Source organism: Nycticebus coucang, chromosome 4 (genome assembly GCF_027406575.1).
Source record: "Nycticebus coucang isolate mNycCou1 chromosome 4, mNycCou1.pri, whole genome shotgun sequence".
Lineage (NCBI taxonomy): Eukaryota > Metazoa > Chordata > Mammalia > Primates > Lorisidae > Nycticebus > Nycticebus coucang.
This window is the reverse complement of record NC_069783.1, coordinates 72,871,672-72,886,878: the sequence shown is the minus strand read 5'-3', so window position 1 is coordinate 72,886,878 and position 15,207 is coordinate 72,871,672.

Here is a 15,207-nt window from a genome sequence, read left to right as displayed (position 1 = left end):
TGCTAAGCAACAATGACAACTGCAACCAAAAAATAGCCAGGCGTTGTGGCTGATGCCTGTAGTCCCAGCTACTTGGGAGGCTGAGGCAAGAGAATAGCTTAAGCCCAGGAGTTTGAGGTTACTGTGAGCTGTGATGCCATGCGCTCTACTTAGGGCAACAGCTTCAGACTCTGTCTCAAAAAAAAAATAAAAAAAGAAAAGAAAAAACTAAACTGCTTTGGCCTACAATCTTAGCAAAAGAAAGAAGAGCACCTTAGTTTTATCACCCTTGTTTTTCCTCCAAATTTTCCTCCAATAAGAATGATCTTAGACCCTCAATTTCCTCTTCTCTCTCTCTCTCTCTCCCTTCCTCTCTCCCTTTCCTCTTCCTTTCTCTTCCCTTCCCTTCTTTTTTGAGACAGATTCTTATTCTGTTGCCCTGGCTAGAGTGGCTAGAATATATGGATGGCATCATCATAGCTCACTGCAACCTCAAACTCCTGGGCTCAGGTGATCTTCCTGCCGCAGCCTCCCAGAATGCTAGGATTTATAGGCATGAGCCACCCACACCCAGCTGCTCAATTTCTTACATTCTGGGATAGATTCAGGATTTGGAGGGTGCCAGCATCTGGATCCCCTTTTTGTGTTTGAAGATCCTCCACCCTTTGCATCTAGGTAAAAGGCAGGACCCAACTCCCATGCTGGCAGCTAAAAAGAGCTGCTTTCCCACCTCCCTTGCAGCTATGGCACAGGCAGGTGACCTAGGCTCAGCCAACCAGATGGGTCTGCCCTGTGCTAGGGGAGCAAGTGACTGAGAAGCAGGGCAGCAGAGCATCCATTCCTGCAGCCATGTTGTGTTGAAGCATCTGTTAGTCTGGGCAGCAGTGGTGACAGCAGCCAAGTCAGTGTCATAAGCTGCAGTCTCTGGAGTCCATAGTACTGTTGCAGTATCTAGCTGTGCAGCATGATTTGGGCTCCAGCCACAGAGCCTTCCTTATTCCTTCCTGCTTTCAGAAACTGGTTCACCAGTGTTCTAGAAATTCTGTGATCACTCCCTTCTTTCACTAAATTCTTTGCTGTTCACATCAGCCAATGCCCCTGTCACTGCAGCAATGGAAGGGTGACCATCCACTCCTACCTCAAACCCTTCCTTTGTCTTTCATGGAACTGAACACCAGGTAAGGGGTCACTGTCAGTTCTAAAGGTACCACCCTAGGAAATGAGCATATATTGGTAGAACAACTTGGGTCGCTGGTTTTGGGGGCAGTACAAATTTCAATTATCTTTTTTTTTAGAGACAGAGTCTCACTTTATTACCCTCAGTAAAGTGCCATGGCGTCACACTGCTCACAGCAACCTGTAGCTCCTGGGCTTAGGCGATTCTCTTGCCTCAGCCTCCCAAGTAATTGGGACTACAGGCACCCGCCACAACGCCTGGCTATTTTTTGTTGTTGTTGCAGTTTGGCCAGGGCCAGGTTTGAACCCACCATCCTTGGTATATGGGGCTGGTGCCCTACTCACTGAGCCACAGGCGCCGTTCAAATTTCAATTATCTATTCACACTATACCCCCATTTTGTGGTTTAAAAATATTCTCCTCTACATAGGGCTTGGGAGGGATTGGTGTCCTGCCAAGACAGAGTTGCCTCTTAGATGTAATAGAATCTCTCGGTTGTGTTAGACCTGAGAAGACAGGACAAAAGTAAACCGCTTCTAAAACCCAGAGCCACCTCTGAAAGAGCTGACACATTGGCAGATAGGTGGTGTAGTGAGTAAACACTTAAGACTGGACTCTCAGAGGCCAGCAAAAAGGCAGTGGTCAGTGAAAAAGGAGAGACCACAAAATTAGACACACGTCAATTGCTTATGTGGAACCTGTATTCCTCTGAAAGGTGGGCTCGACATAGTGATCTGCTACTGAAGAATAGAACAAAGTGTCAGCCACGGTGGCTCACACCTCTAGCACTCTGGAGGCTGAGGTAGGTGGACTGCTTGAGCTCACAAGTTTGAGAGCAGCCTGAGCAAGAGCAAGACCCCATCTCTACCAAAAATAGAAAAACCGAGGCAAGAGGATCACTTGAGCCCAAGAGTTGGAGTTTGCTGTGAGCCATGATGATGCCATGGCACTCTACCCAGGGGAACAGCTTGAGACTCTGTCTTCAAAAAAAAAAAAAAAAAGAATAGAACAAAGTAGAAGTGATAGGCAGTTTCAGAGACTAGGTCAGAAAAGGCCCTTGACTTCCTCTCTGTGCTCTCCCTTGGATTCTTGCTGTGGGGGAAGGTAGCCACCAGGTAGTGAAGACACTCAAGCAGGAGAGGGCATTTGTGGCCAGGCGCGGTGGCTCATGCCTGTAATTCCAGCACTTGGGAGGCTGAGGTGGGTGGATTGCCTGAGCTCACAGGTTCGAGACCATCCTGAGCCAGAGAAAGACCCCATCTCTAAAAATAGCCAGATGTTCTGGTGGGTGCCTGTAATCCCAGCTACTTGGGAGGCTGAGGCAAGAGAATTGCTTGAGCCTAAGAGTATGAGGTTGCTGCGAACTATGACACCACGGCACTTCTACTGGGGGAAACAAAGAGAGACTCTGTCTCAAAAAAAAAAAAAAAAAAAAGAGAGAAGACCTTGTGAGAAACTGAAGCCTCCTACCAACAGCCAGCAAGGGATGGCAGCCTCTGCAAAGACAAGAGCCATGTGGGTGAGTCAACTTGGAAGTAGATCTTTTGGCCAGTCAAGTTTCTTCAGAAAACTGCAGCCTCAGCTGGCATCTTGTCTGCAACTTGAGCCAGAATCACCCAAACATGGCATTCCTCAAATTTCTGACCAATAATAAAACTGTAAGCTAAATAGAATGTTTGTTGTTTTTAGCTGCTAAGTTTGAGGTACATGTTTACGCAGCAATAGAAAACTAGCGCATGTTTGTGCATTACTGCAAGGACACTGGCGTCTCCCATATACTGAAGGAAGGGATGAAAGGCCAAACTGCAGAAAGGACAGGGGGACAGCTGAGTGTCAGGAGCAACAGTGACACCAGGTCTTCTCTTCACCTCCTGTTTGTCCCTATAGATCTGCTTTATTATCTCTCCTCCTGACTGGCATCTGTCATAAAGTGGTGACTTGACTGCCAGTAGCTGTTAATTTTTTTATCTTTTTATTTATTTGTTAATTTATCTTAAGACAGGGTCTCACTTTGTCACCAAGGCTACAGTACAGTGGCATCAACACGGCTCACAGCAACCTCAAACTCTTAGGCTCAAATGATCCTCCTGCCTCAGCCTCCTGAGTAACTGGGACTAAGGGTGCCTGACACCATGACCAGCTACATTTTTCTATTTTTTGTAGAGACAAGGTCTTGATCTTGCTCAGGCTGTATTTCTTTTTTTTTTTTTTTTAATTTCTGTATTTACTAATCTCTTCTGTATTGTTTCTTTCTTTTTTTTTTTTGAGACAGAGCCTCAAGCTGTTGCCCTGGGTAGAGTGCGGTGGCATCACAGCTCACAGCAACCTCAAACTCCTGGGCTCAAGCTATTCTCCTGCTTCTGCCTCCCAAGTAGCTGGGACTACAGGCGCCCGCCACAATGCCCAGCTATTTTTTGGTTGCAGCCGTCATTGTTGTTTGGCAGGCCAGGCTGGATTCGAACCCACCAGCTCAGATGTATGTGGCTGGCACCTTAGCCGCTTGAGCCACTGGCGCCAAGCCATTCTGTATCGTTTCAATTTTAGTTTATGTACTGCCAAGGCAAGCACCTTTTATTTCTTAAGAGATGGGGTCTTACTATGTTGTCTAGGCTGGTGTCAAACTCTTGGCCTTAACTAATCCTTTTGCCTTAGCTTCCCAATTAGCTGGCATTACAGGCATGAGCCACCATGCCTGGCCATTTTTATGCCTTCATGTTCAGGCCAGAGGGCGGACTTTCCCTCCAGGTTCCAGGGAAGGCCTCTGTTTAGCTCATCTTGAATCAGGAGCCACCCTGGATTAATCAGCTGGCATCCAGGAGGCATATAAAATTGCAGCCTCTCACTGGACTCTGGTTTGGAGTGGAGGGAGTAAGAGTTCCCAAAAGAAGTATGGGGTTCTGGGCGGCGCCTGTGGCTCAGTGAGTAGGGTGCCGGCCCCATATGCCGAGGGTGGCGGGTTCAAACCCAGCCCCGGCCAAACTGCAACCAAAAAATAGCTGGGCGTTGTGGCGGGTGCCTGTAGTCCCAGCTACTCGGGAGGCTGAGGCAAGAGAATCACTTAAGCCCAGGAGCTGGAGGTTACTGTGAGCTGTGTGATGCCACGGCACTCTACCAAGGGCCATAAAGTGAGACTCTGTCTCTACAAAAAAAAAAAAAAAGAAGTAGGGGGTTCTGTTCTCTAAAGGGCTGGGGGCAGATGTTCTTAACTGAAAGAAAGTTAGGTCTTAGTGGACCAGGCCTCCTACGGGTCTCCAGGGACCAAAGGATAGCAGACTCCTCCCCCTTTTGGGCCATGAAATGTGCAATCCTACCACTTTCCAAATGGCTGCTCCTAGTCTGGCAACAAGCAGCACCCCACCCCAGTTGTTCTTCCTCTAAAATTAAAAGGAAAGTTGGGAGAGGCATCACAGTGTTTCTTTTGAATTTGAGAGAGGATAGCCGAAAAGGGTCAGGTCTTGGAGAACAGGTCTTCTCAAGGACACCACAAGGATGCACCTGCAGTGTCCTCTCCATGGTGACTCAGCTCTTGGGAATTTCTAAACTTAACTTCCTGGAACTTGGAAATTTCCAAGTTCTGTGAAATCCTGTAGTTCTGTAGGGGCTAGAGTAGCATCTCTCGCTTGATTCAAACTGGCCAATGAGAAGGGTACCTGTGGGTTGGAACTTTTTAACTGTTGATAAAAAGGGAAAGACCAAGCCAGTCGGGGAGCTCGGCCATTTGGAATTCTTCTATGCCGTAAGCTCCTGGCTGGTGAATAAAGCCCTTCCTCTTATAAACGTGGTGTTTGGGTGCTCTTTCTCTCCGTTGGGCCTCATCTTCCTGCAACACTCTGATCAGAAAGCAGTCTGGTGAGCCTGTGGTCCCACTGAAAGGGTGGCATTGCTAAAATAACAGAAGAAAAATATCTAACCCCCCAATCTCTCACTAAACGCTAAGGTCAATCCTTTGAGCTCATATTTATTTCTGTTATTTTAGCAAGACCATGCTGTCACCCACGGGCCAGATTCCAATCACAGGGAGGACCTGAACACAGAGAGGCTAAGCTAAGGGGATGGGACAGGATTGGGCTTCCAGCCACTGCTGAGGAGCAGCAAGCAAATTCCACTCTGTGCTTCCCTGGGACAACTCCGTAAGAAACTCTGATGGCTTAGTCAGTAAGAGAAACCCCAACCCATATCACGTGCATTCTCACACCTTTCAGCTTTGCTGGGATGGCTGGAACTCCACTCTGATGAATGATCCCAACTTTTGTAGTATTTGCACTAACGCTGAAAAATCACACAGGATTCAGCTAAGAGTCAATGCTGTCTTTAGGCGCCTCATTTCAGGGAGCTGATATCATCTCTTAGCTTATGGTAAGTTACTCTGTGACCAGGAATTTTAAAAAGTGTTTATGTAAAGTTTTTTAGGAAAAGATGTTTATTAGAGAGGCAGATGAGAAGGTACCACTAAAAGATGCTACACAGATTATTTTCTTTTACAATAAAATTAGAAAGCAGAAATCATAATGACCATAGTCAAATAAAACTTAGTGAGAACCCCGTTGTCTCTTCAGTGAACAGCCAGCAGGGAATTTTAACTGGACCTCCTCTGAAGTTATTAAAAAAGGGTCATTGGGGAGCAGACAAAACAATTAAAAATACATAAAAGTAAAAAGCTGATGTTCAAATAATGCCTTTTAGTTTTGTTTTTTTTTTAATAATTGCCTTTATTGTTTTAGAACAGTTTTAAATTTACGGCAGTATTTTGAAGATAATAGAGTTCCCATACACCTGACATACAGCTTCCCTGATTATTAACATCTTACATTAGTATGGTACATTATAATTAATGAGCCAATAATACTACATTATTATTAATGAAAGCCCATCATTTATTCAGATTTCCTTAGGCTTTCCCTAGTGCCTTTTTTTTTTTTTTTTTAAGACAGGGTCTCACTCCATTGTTCAGGCTAGAGTGCAGTGACATTGTCATTGCTCACTGCAACCTAACACTTCTGGGCTCAAGCAATCCTCCTGCCTCAGCCTCCCAAGTAGCTGGGACTACAGATGCCCACCACACCCAAGTAATTTTCTTGTTTTTTGTAGAGATGGGGGTTATCATTCTTGCTGAGGCTAGTCAAACTCTTGCCCTAAATTAATCCTCCCTCCTCAGCCCTGCAAATTACTGGGATCATAGGCACGAGCCACTCACTGCACATGACCCCTTCTCTAGGCATCCCCTCCACATTACATTCAGCTATCATATCTCCCTGGCTCCTTCTGGTAGTGGCAGTTTCTCTGATTTTTCTTGTTTCTGGCAAGGCTTTAGTGTTTTCATAGCAGTCTATACAAATATATTCTTTTTTTTTTTTGTAGAGACAGAGTCTCACTGTACTGCCCTCGGGTAGAGTGCCGTGGCGTCACACGGCTCACAGCAACCTCTAACTCCTGAGCTTAAGCAATTCTCTTGCCTCAGCCTCCCAAGCAGCTGGGACTACAGGGGCCCGCCACAACGTCCGGCTATTTTTTTGTTGCAGTTTGGCTGGGGCTGGGTTTGAACCCGCCACCCTCAGCATATGGGGCCGGCGCCCTACTCACTGAGCCACAGGCGCCGCCCTACAAATATATTCTATGGGGGAACTGTGGGTGTGCTTAACAGACAGCAAGTTTGTTTGTTTGTTTATTTAGACAGAGTCTCACTTGTCACCCTCAGTAGAGTGCCCTTACATCACAGCTCACAGCAACCTCAAACTCTTGGGCTCAAGCGATTCTCTTGTCTCAGCCTCCCACTAGGACTACATGTGCCCACCACAACACATGGCTATTTTTAGAGACAGGGTCTGGCTCTTGCTTAGGCTGGTCTAAAACTGAGCTCAGGCAATCAACCTGCCTTGGCCTCCCAGAGTGCTAGGATTACAGGCATGAGCCACTGCACCCAGCCTTAGAAAGCAAATTTGAAAACAAAACCAAAACCACAAAAGAAGAAAGCCACAATCAGTTGAAAGTTGCTCTATTCCAAACATTTTGGGAGGCGTCAAATAATCACATTTTAGACACCACACTAGAAAAGTGCACTGGGATTATTAAAAATAAAACAACTGCCTTGAGTTATGGACATCAGGAAGCAGTAGATTTGCCCAAAGAGGATGAGTTTAAAGAGGACATTGTTTGAAGTGAGGTTTGGTAGATTTATAAATGTGGTTAGGGAGAAAAGTCTTCTACACGTGTATTATTAACCTATAAGTGTATCTCTAAAATAAAGGAAGAAAGCACAGATATTTCCTTCTTTAATCTAACAGAGAACTGCTAGAAGAAAATACAAACTACTTTGTGTAGAAACAGAAATTCCTGAGGCTTTCGGAAACGTTTCAGTGCTTTTTAGAATACCAGGCATTGAATAGAGGAACCGAGATTAGAAAATACCTTTACTTGTCACCATAGAGCAACTTTACTAGTCACCATCATTATATCTTCATCTGTTCTCAGAGCTGAGGCATAGGATTTAAATAATAATAAATTCATGCACATAAGCCCTCTCCCATACTTTATACACACCAAATGAGCTATTTTCTCTCTTTTTTTTTTTTTTTGAGACAGAGTTTCACTATGTTGGCCCCCGTAGAGTGCTGTGTCATCACAGCTCACAGCAACCTCAAATTCTTGGACTTAAGCGATTCTCTTGCCTCAGCCTCTCAAGTAGCTGGGACTACAGGTGCCCACTACAATGCCAGATTATTTTTTGGTTGTAGTTGTCATTGTTGTTTGGCAGACCCGGGTTCGAACCCACCAGCTCCAGTGTATGTGGCTGGCGCTCTATCCACTGAGCTATAGGCACTGAGCCCAAATGAGCTATTTCTAAATCAGATTTGTACAACTGTAAAGAAAAAAAATTCACAGAAGTTTTTAAGCTAAGCAATTTGCCATTTTAGGCTTTTTTGGTGTTTGCTTTCCTGGGTAGTTGGTCTGGAAATGAGTCCATCATCTGATAGGGTGGTCAAATTTCAGCATCTCCAGTCTCCCATTCACTTCCTTAAATGCCTAAAGTGGGTAATCTGTTAGTGCTAAAGGAACAGGAGAGCATTTGTGGTTCACTAGAACCAATCCCCATGGACTCCTGGTGGGCTGATTTCTTCCTACGATACTTAAAAAACAAGACTAGTAGCCTTATCAAAATCAAGTCAGTAAAGGCATTAATAGTTCAACACTTTTTAATTACAAACTATAAAAAAACTGTATAGCTGCAAATCAGCCTGTCATGAAGTAAAGGCCTTGTACAAGGTTAACTCACTGCTGGAACCTTGAAACAGGACCATTCAGAGGAACAAGCATGAGTCCCCCTGCCAACTCCTGATCCCCTGATTTGAATTTATGAAATGAGCCCATAATGGAGAGGCAAGAAGCTGCCTTTCCTAAGACTAAGCCTCAATCTGCCACTTTCCTTCTGACCCATTTATAGCTGGTTCTCTGAGATCTTTGCTTAGACCCTCATTACTGGGTACCATTCGTACTGGCTATGGTAGCTGCCTGTGCATGTGGCCAACTTCACTATCTATCCACCTGCTTCAGTGCCAATTTAAGAATGCAAATTTCTATGTGGCCAGATTTCTTTAAAGATGGAGAGGAATTTTTATTTTATTCTGGCTAAAGTTAATCATATTATTTTCTAAAGTGAGCCTTTATAGTCACTGCTTCTAAAAAATTCCAGCAAACTCAAAATTTAGATCTTAAAGATGCCGGTGATTTAAAAATCTATACAGATCTAGGATCAGTGTCAATGTGACTGTAGCTATTGCCACACTCCATTCTAGTTACATCTCCGTCCAGGGAAGTGAGAACTGAATACAATTCCCCTTGCCCCCAAACTTCCAGCTGAAGCAGAACCAAGGGATTGAGAAGAAGACAAGCACTGTGTTTTGTTTTGTTTTGTTTTGTTTTGTTTTGTTTTGTTTTTTAGAGACAGAGTCTCACTGTACCGCCCTCGGTAGAGTGTCGTGGCGTCACACGGCTCACAGCAACCTCGAGCTCTTGGGCTTACGCGATTCTCTTGCCTCAGCCTCCAGAGCAGCTGGGACTACAGGTGCCCGCCACAACGCCCGACTATTTTTTGGTTGCAGTTTGGCCGGGGCTGGGTTTGAACCCGCCACCCTCAGCATATGGGGCCGGCGTCCTACTCACTGAGCCACAGGTGCCGCCCGACAAGCACTGTATTTATATAAGCTTCTCTTTTCGCCATTAAAACAGATGATCTATCATGTCAGTCTGGTGGGGGGGAACATCAGTTGGTGTCACATGTAAAAACCAGCAAGTTAATTGACCAAACCTTCCCAGAATTCAGTTGGCTCTTGGGATCAAATACACATGACAGGACAATCATGACAAAAACAATGATCTTAACCACCTTTCAGGAAAGATAGAAAATTTCAGTACTTATTTCTGTACTAAAAAAAGGTTGAGATTTTATTTTGTTTGTGATTTCCTCTAAGTGAAAAATGGTAAAATTTAACAACCTAGCATAGTTCTATTGATTAAACTACAAAATACAACATTCTGGCCAGCAGATAAAGCTGGCACACCTGTAATCTTAGTACTCTGGGAGGCCAAGGCAGGTGGATCTCCTGAGCTCAGGAGTTGGAAACCAACCAGAGCAAAGCGAGACCCTGACTCCACTAAAAATAGAAAAACTAGCCATCTGTGTGGTGGGCTCCTGTAGTACCAGCTATTCAGGAGGCAGAGGCAAGAGGATCACATGAGCCCAAGAGACTGAGGTTGCTGTGAGCTATGATGTCACAGCACTCTACACAGGGGACCAAAGTGAGACTCTGTCTCAAAAAAAAAAAAAAAAAAGAGGGTGGCATCTGTGGCTCAAGGAGTAAGGCACCCCGTCCCATATGCCGGAGGTGGCGGGTTCAAACCCAGCCCCGGCCAAAAACCACAAAAAAAGAAAGAAAGAAAGAAATACATTCTAATACACTTCAATTTATGGTAGGGCTGAAGTCTTCTGCACCCCCATGATGCCATACTTTTTGAATCAGAAGGAATAGTTAGAAGTTAGAATCGAACTTTTTTGTTATTTATAGCTGCTGCCAAAAGAAGAAAAGTTTATCTGATTTCAAATAACACAGTAGTAAATTTAGCAATTGACAGCTTTCCATGTAAAACTTCATCTCAGCACAAGAAACCTGATTAGAGGCAAAACTAGCCAAGGAAAATTCAAGCCTACAATGCCTAAAAGTCCACTGTGAGGCTGTCCAAAATCTCATGTTATATCACAATGCTATCCACTCATCCATTATTTTGAAGAACTGCCTATAACAGTCACTATTGTGAGGAGAAAAACACCACATTTTTTTTTTGAGACAGTCTCACTTTGTCCCCCCCGTAGAGTGCTCTGGCCTCACAGCTCACAGCAACCTCTAACTCTTGAGCTCAAGTGATTTCTCTTGCCTTGCCTCCCAACTAGCTGGAACAACAGGCACCCACCACAACGCCTGGCTATGTTTTGTTTCTTTATTTGTTTTTTAGAGATGGGGTCTTACTCTATTTCAGGCTGGTCTTGAAGTTGTGAGCTCAGACAATCCACCCATCTCGGCCTCCCAAAATGCTGGTATTACAGGTGTGAGCCACCACACCAGGCCAAACTCCACAATTTTTTTTGGCTGGAGCTGGGTTTGAACCCGCCACCTCTGGCATATGAGGCCGGTGCCTTACTCCTTTGAGCCACAGGTGCCACCCCAAACTCCACAATTTTTTAAAATGTGATATTAAATATACATTTTTTTTTTTTTTTGTAGAGACAGAGTCTCACTTTATGACCCTCGGTAGAGTGCCGTGGCGTCACACAGCTCACAGCAACCTCCAACTCCTGGGCTTAAGCAATTCTCTTGCCTCAGCCTCCTGAGTAGCTGGGACTACAGGCGCCCGCCACAACGCCCGGCTAGTTTTTGGTTGCAGTTTGGCCGGGGCTGGGTTTGAACCCGCCACCCTCGGTATATGGGGCCGGCGCCCTACCGACTGAGCCACAGGCGCCACCCTTAAATATACATTTTAATACCTGTGACTTTTTTTTTTCCAAAATCAATTTTGACAAAGTAGGAACTGTTTTCATCTTCATTTATCCAAATGCAGATTCTCCCTTCACTTTTGTTTTCCTCCCTAACATACAGTGCCTCTGCCTCAACTACAGAAATGCTTCCTTCATTCTGACCTTCAAACATGTAGAGGGCTTTCCAAGTCCCCATGACAGGAAAGGGTTCTTTGTCATCAAATTCATTACCAAAATTCATAGCCTGGAACTCCTAACCTCACCCTCTCAACTGGCTCCTCTGTATATGTGGCACCTGAGTCCTCTTAGTCCTGTGCAAAGTTCTTTGGAGACTTGAGTTTTTGTACATTCTGCTCCTTTGTCAGGCCTGTTCACTTGGTAGCAATAGCCTACTTCAAACTCAGACAACCAGACTTCAAATTTCTGGGTCTCAAGTCATGGTTTCTTTATATTTTTGTCCATATTTAGTTAATTTGTGACCCAAACTGGCTGGGTCTGCTATTTGAAGATTCTTTAAGTAGATGTTTTTTTTTTTTTTTTTGTAGAGACAGAGTCTCACTTTATGGCCCTCGGTAGAGTGCTGTGGCCTCACACAGCTCACAGCAACCTCCAACTCCTGGGCTCAAGTGATTCTCTTGCCGCAGCCTCCCGAGCAGCTGGGACTACAGGCGCCCACCACAACACCCGGCTATTTTTTTGGTTGCAGTTTGGCCGCGGCTGGACTTGAACCCGCCACCCTCGGTATATGGGGCCGGTGCCCTACCCACTGAGCCCCAGGCGCCGCCCTCATTTAACTTCTTGATTATCCTTTGCTGCTTTTTCCTTCTCTGTTGAGGTGGGAGATCTCTGAAATCCTCTGGTGTCCCACCCCCACTTCAGACTTTTAAAGCAGCCCATGTGGGTTTGAGAATCATGAGCTCATTGATATAAACAGTTCCCTTTGATGCTTGGGAGACTTACTTATTTATTATTTATTTTTATGAACCGCCACAACTTTCCTTTGGATTTGTTACCACAATTGACCCCTTATTTACCTTCTCCTTAGAAATGTGAAAGACTATTTGCATGCACTGCATTTGCTGAGTGCAATCCTCAGATGTTTCCAGGAGGCTCAAACCCTGACTTGAAAGTTCACACTTTCACAATGTGCAGCATTACCGAGAGAGACCTTATGGAAGCGTTTTTTGTTTGTTTGTTTGTTTCTTTGAGACAGGGTCTCGAGCTGTTGCCCTTGGTACAGTGCGGGGGGGTCACAGCTCACAGCAACCTCAAACTCTTGGGCTCAAGTGATTCTTTTGCCTCATCCTCCCAAGTAGCTGGGACTACAGGTGCCTGCCACAACACCCAGCTATTTTTTTGTACTTGTTGTGGAACCCACCAGCCCCAGTGCACGTGGACGGCACCCTAACCACTGAGCTACAGGCACCGAGGCAGCAATTTGAATCAAGTACAAGAAACCTGAGTGAGACTGCAGAAAGGCTGACAAAGCAAAGCACTTTTGAGAAAATGATGCTGACATACATGTTTTTAAAAGTAGATGATGAAAAAGGCACACTAGCAAGCTCAGAAACGTCTCTAATCCAGAAGACACAACAGATTACTCATTAACTCTTCATGATTTTTGACCATGAGCTGCATGCATATTACCATCCTCATATTTCCAACATCTTTCGGAAAACACAAGAGAGGGGGGAGAGGAGGAACCTGAGCATCAGTTCTTAACCTGTGCAGAGGTTGCTCAGCTAGTGACAGCATCAATGGGGAATACTGGGTCAGAACAATAAAGACAGTAGAGTCAATTATCCGAAAAATGAAAATTGCAATGGAAGAGCTATCTCCTCTCCTGCTCTGGGCCTTGACCGTGGTCTGTAACTCCACAGTGATCTAGAAGTTCGAGTTCTCAAATAGGGTAACTTCGAGCTGCCTACCTTGATCGCTCACCTGGTTGACAGGGGGGAAAGGGAAGCTTCACATCCTGTACACCTGCGTTCTGCCTCCTAACAGTTCTTTTCCAGGTTGGTATGAGGTCAATCTCAGTGGTTTTCTTGATAAAAGTGACGAATGTCTCAAGAATATCAATTTCACGCTGTGGGTTTTCTAAGTTTTCAACTGATTCTCAGCTTCGGGTGCAAAGGCAGGCAAGGAGATACACCGGTCCCCACCCGGCCAGGCCAACCCGACTCGCCGCTCCGCCCCTTTGTGGCCCTCGCAGCTCCTCCTCCCCAGAGTGGCCTGAGGAAGCCGCTCGGCTCCCGCCGCCTCGCCACCAGCCCGCGCCCCCTGCGCTCTAACACGCGATCACCCGGCCCCTGCAAGCCCTGCAGCGCACACGCGCGTCCCTCCAGGGCAGGAACGCACAGCGCAGGGGGCCGGTCGGGACCGGGACGACGCTGGGGCCTAACACTGCCTGACCACGGCCCGGAAGCCCCGGGACCCCGGCAGACAGTCTCGCCGAGTGGTCGCCCCCTAGCGCAGCGGAGGTCCTGGGCCAGGTCCGGTTCGCGGCTACCGGAGGAGGAGCCTGGAGCCCCGCCCCGCAGAGAGAAGGGGCGCCCATGCTTGGTGCCCGCGCTCCTGTAATAACAGAGGCCTGGGGTGTTTAGTGGCCTTCCCTGCAGACACGTCAGGCCTGACCTCCCTCTCGGCCTCCCCTAAACTAAACTGTATCCTCTTCACCTCCTCACCCTCTTACCGGTAGAAATGAACCAAACACAAGCAAGGCATGTCACAAAATGAATGTGAAGTCAAGGTCCAGCATGAATTTGAGTGCCATGATCAGAGACTTCACTTCAAAGATACAATAGTATGAAATTTTATATTTAAATTGTTAACCAAAAGTTAGAAAGTGGTGTGTAGACAGTGCCTCAGAAGTATTGGATGTAGCTGACTTCTTGGGGGCTGGGGGTGGGGGTAGGGGAAGACAGGTTCTCACTACGTTTCCTAGGCTGGCCTTGAACTCTTGAGCCCAAGTAATCCTGGCTCCTCCTCCTCCAGAGCAGTTGGGATTGCAGGCAGGAGCTACCGAACCTTGCTTCTGTGGTCTTTTTTTTTTTTTTGTAGAGACAGAGTCTCACTGCAGCCTCACACAGCTCACAGAAACCTCTAACTCTTGGGCTTAGGCGATTCTCTTGCCTCAGCCTCCCGAGTAGCTGAGACTACAGGCGCCCGCCACAACGCCCGGCTATTTTGTTTTTTTTGTTGCAGTTTGGCCAGGGCTTGTTTGAACCCACCACCCTCGGCATATGGGGCCGGCGCCCTACTCACTGAGCCACAGGCGCCGCCGATGCTGCTTCTGTGGTCTTAATGCTACACGTTTGCCATATAAAACAAATGCTTGTGATTACAAGGTATATTTAATGATATCATTAACCTCAATTCAGGAAGGATATTTTTCAGTAAAACTTTGTAGAAGGAACTTTGTTCTAAGGATTCATAACTTGAATGGAAGTTAAAAACCCTTTGTTATTACTCCAAAATAGTTGCCAGGCTATAGCTATCTTTTATTTGTGTAAAACTTTAGCTTCCTCAAAAACCTAGAAGAACAAATTTAACAAAATAAATAAGGAAGGAAATAATAAGCATAAAAGTATAAATTAATGAGGTCAAAAATAAAAGATAGTAGAAATAATCAAAATGCTGGTTGTTTGAGAAAAATTAACAAAACAATAGGTGAACTGCCTAAGAAAAAAGACAAAAATACTAAATAAGAAGTGGCAAAATGCAACAACCATTGGAAGAGGAAATTTAAAAAAAAATAGACATTTCTTTGTTCAACTTCATGAAATACTTTTGAAAACATAAAATGAGTAATTTTTGAGGAAAGCACAATTTGCCAAAATTTACCCAAGATAGAAAGCATTAACAGACAAATCTCCATAAAATAATTCAGAAATTCATCAAATAATATTCCATATAAAGGATAACTCTATCAAATCTTTAAATACCAAATAATCCACGTAGGAGAGAGTGGAAAAAAAAACTCAAATCCAAAATGTGTTTCTATTCTCTGATTAAACAACAATCAAAAT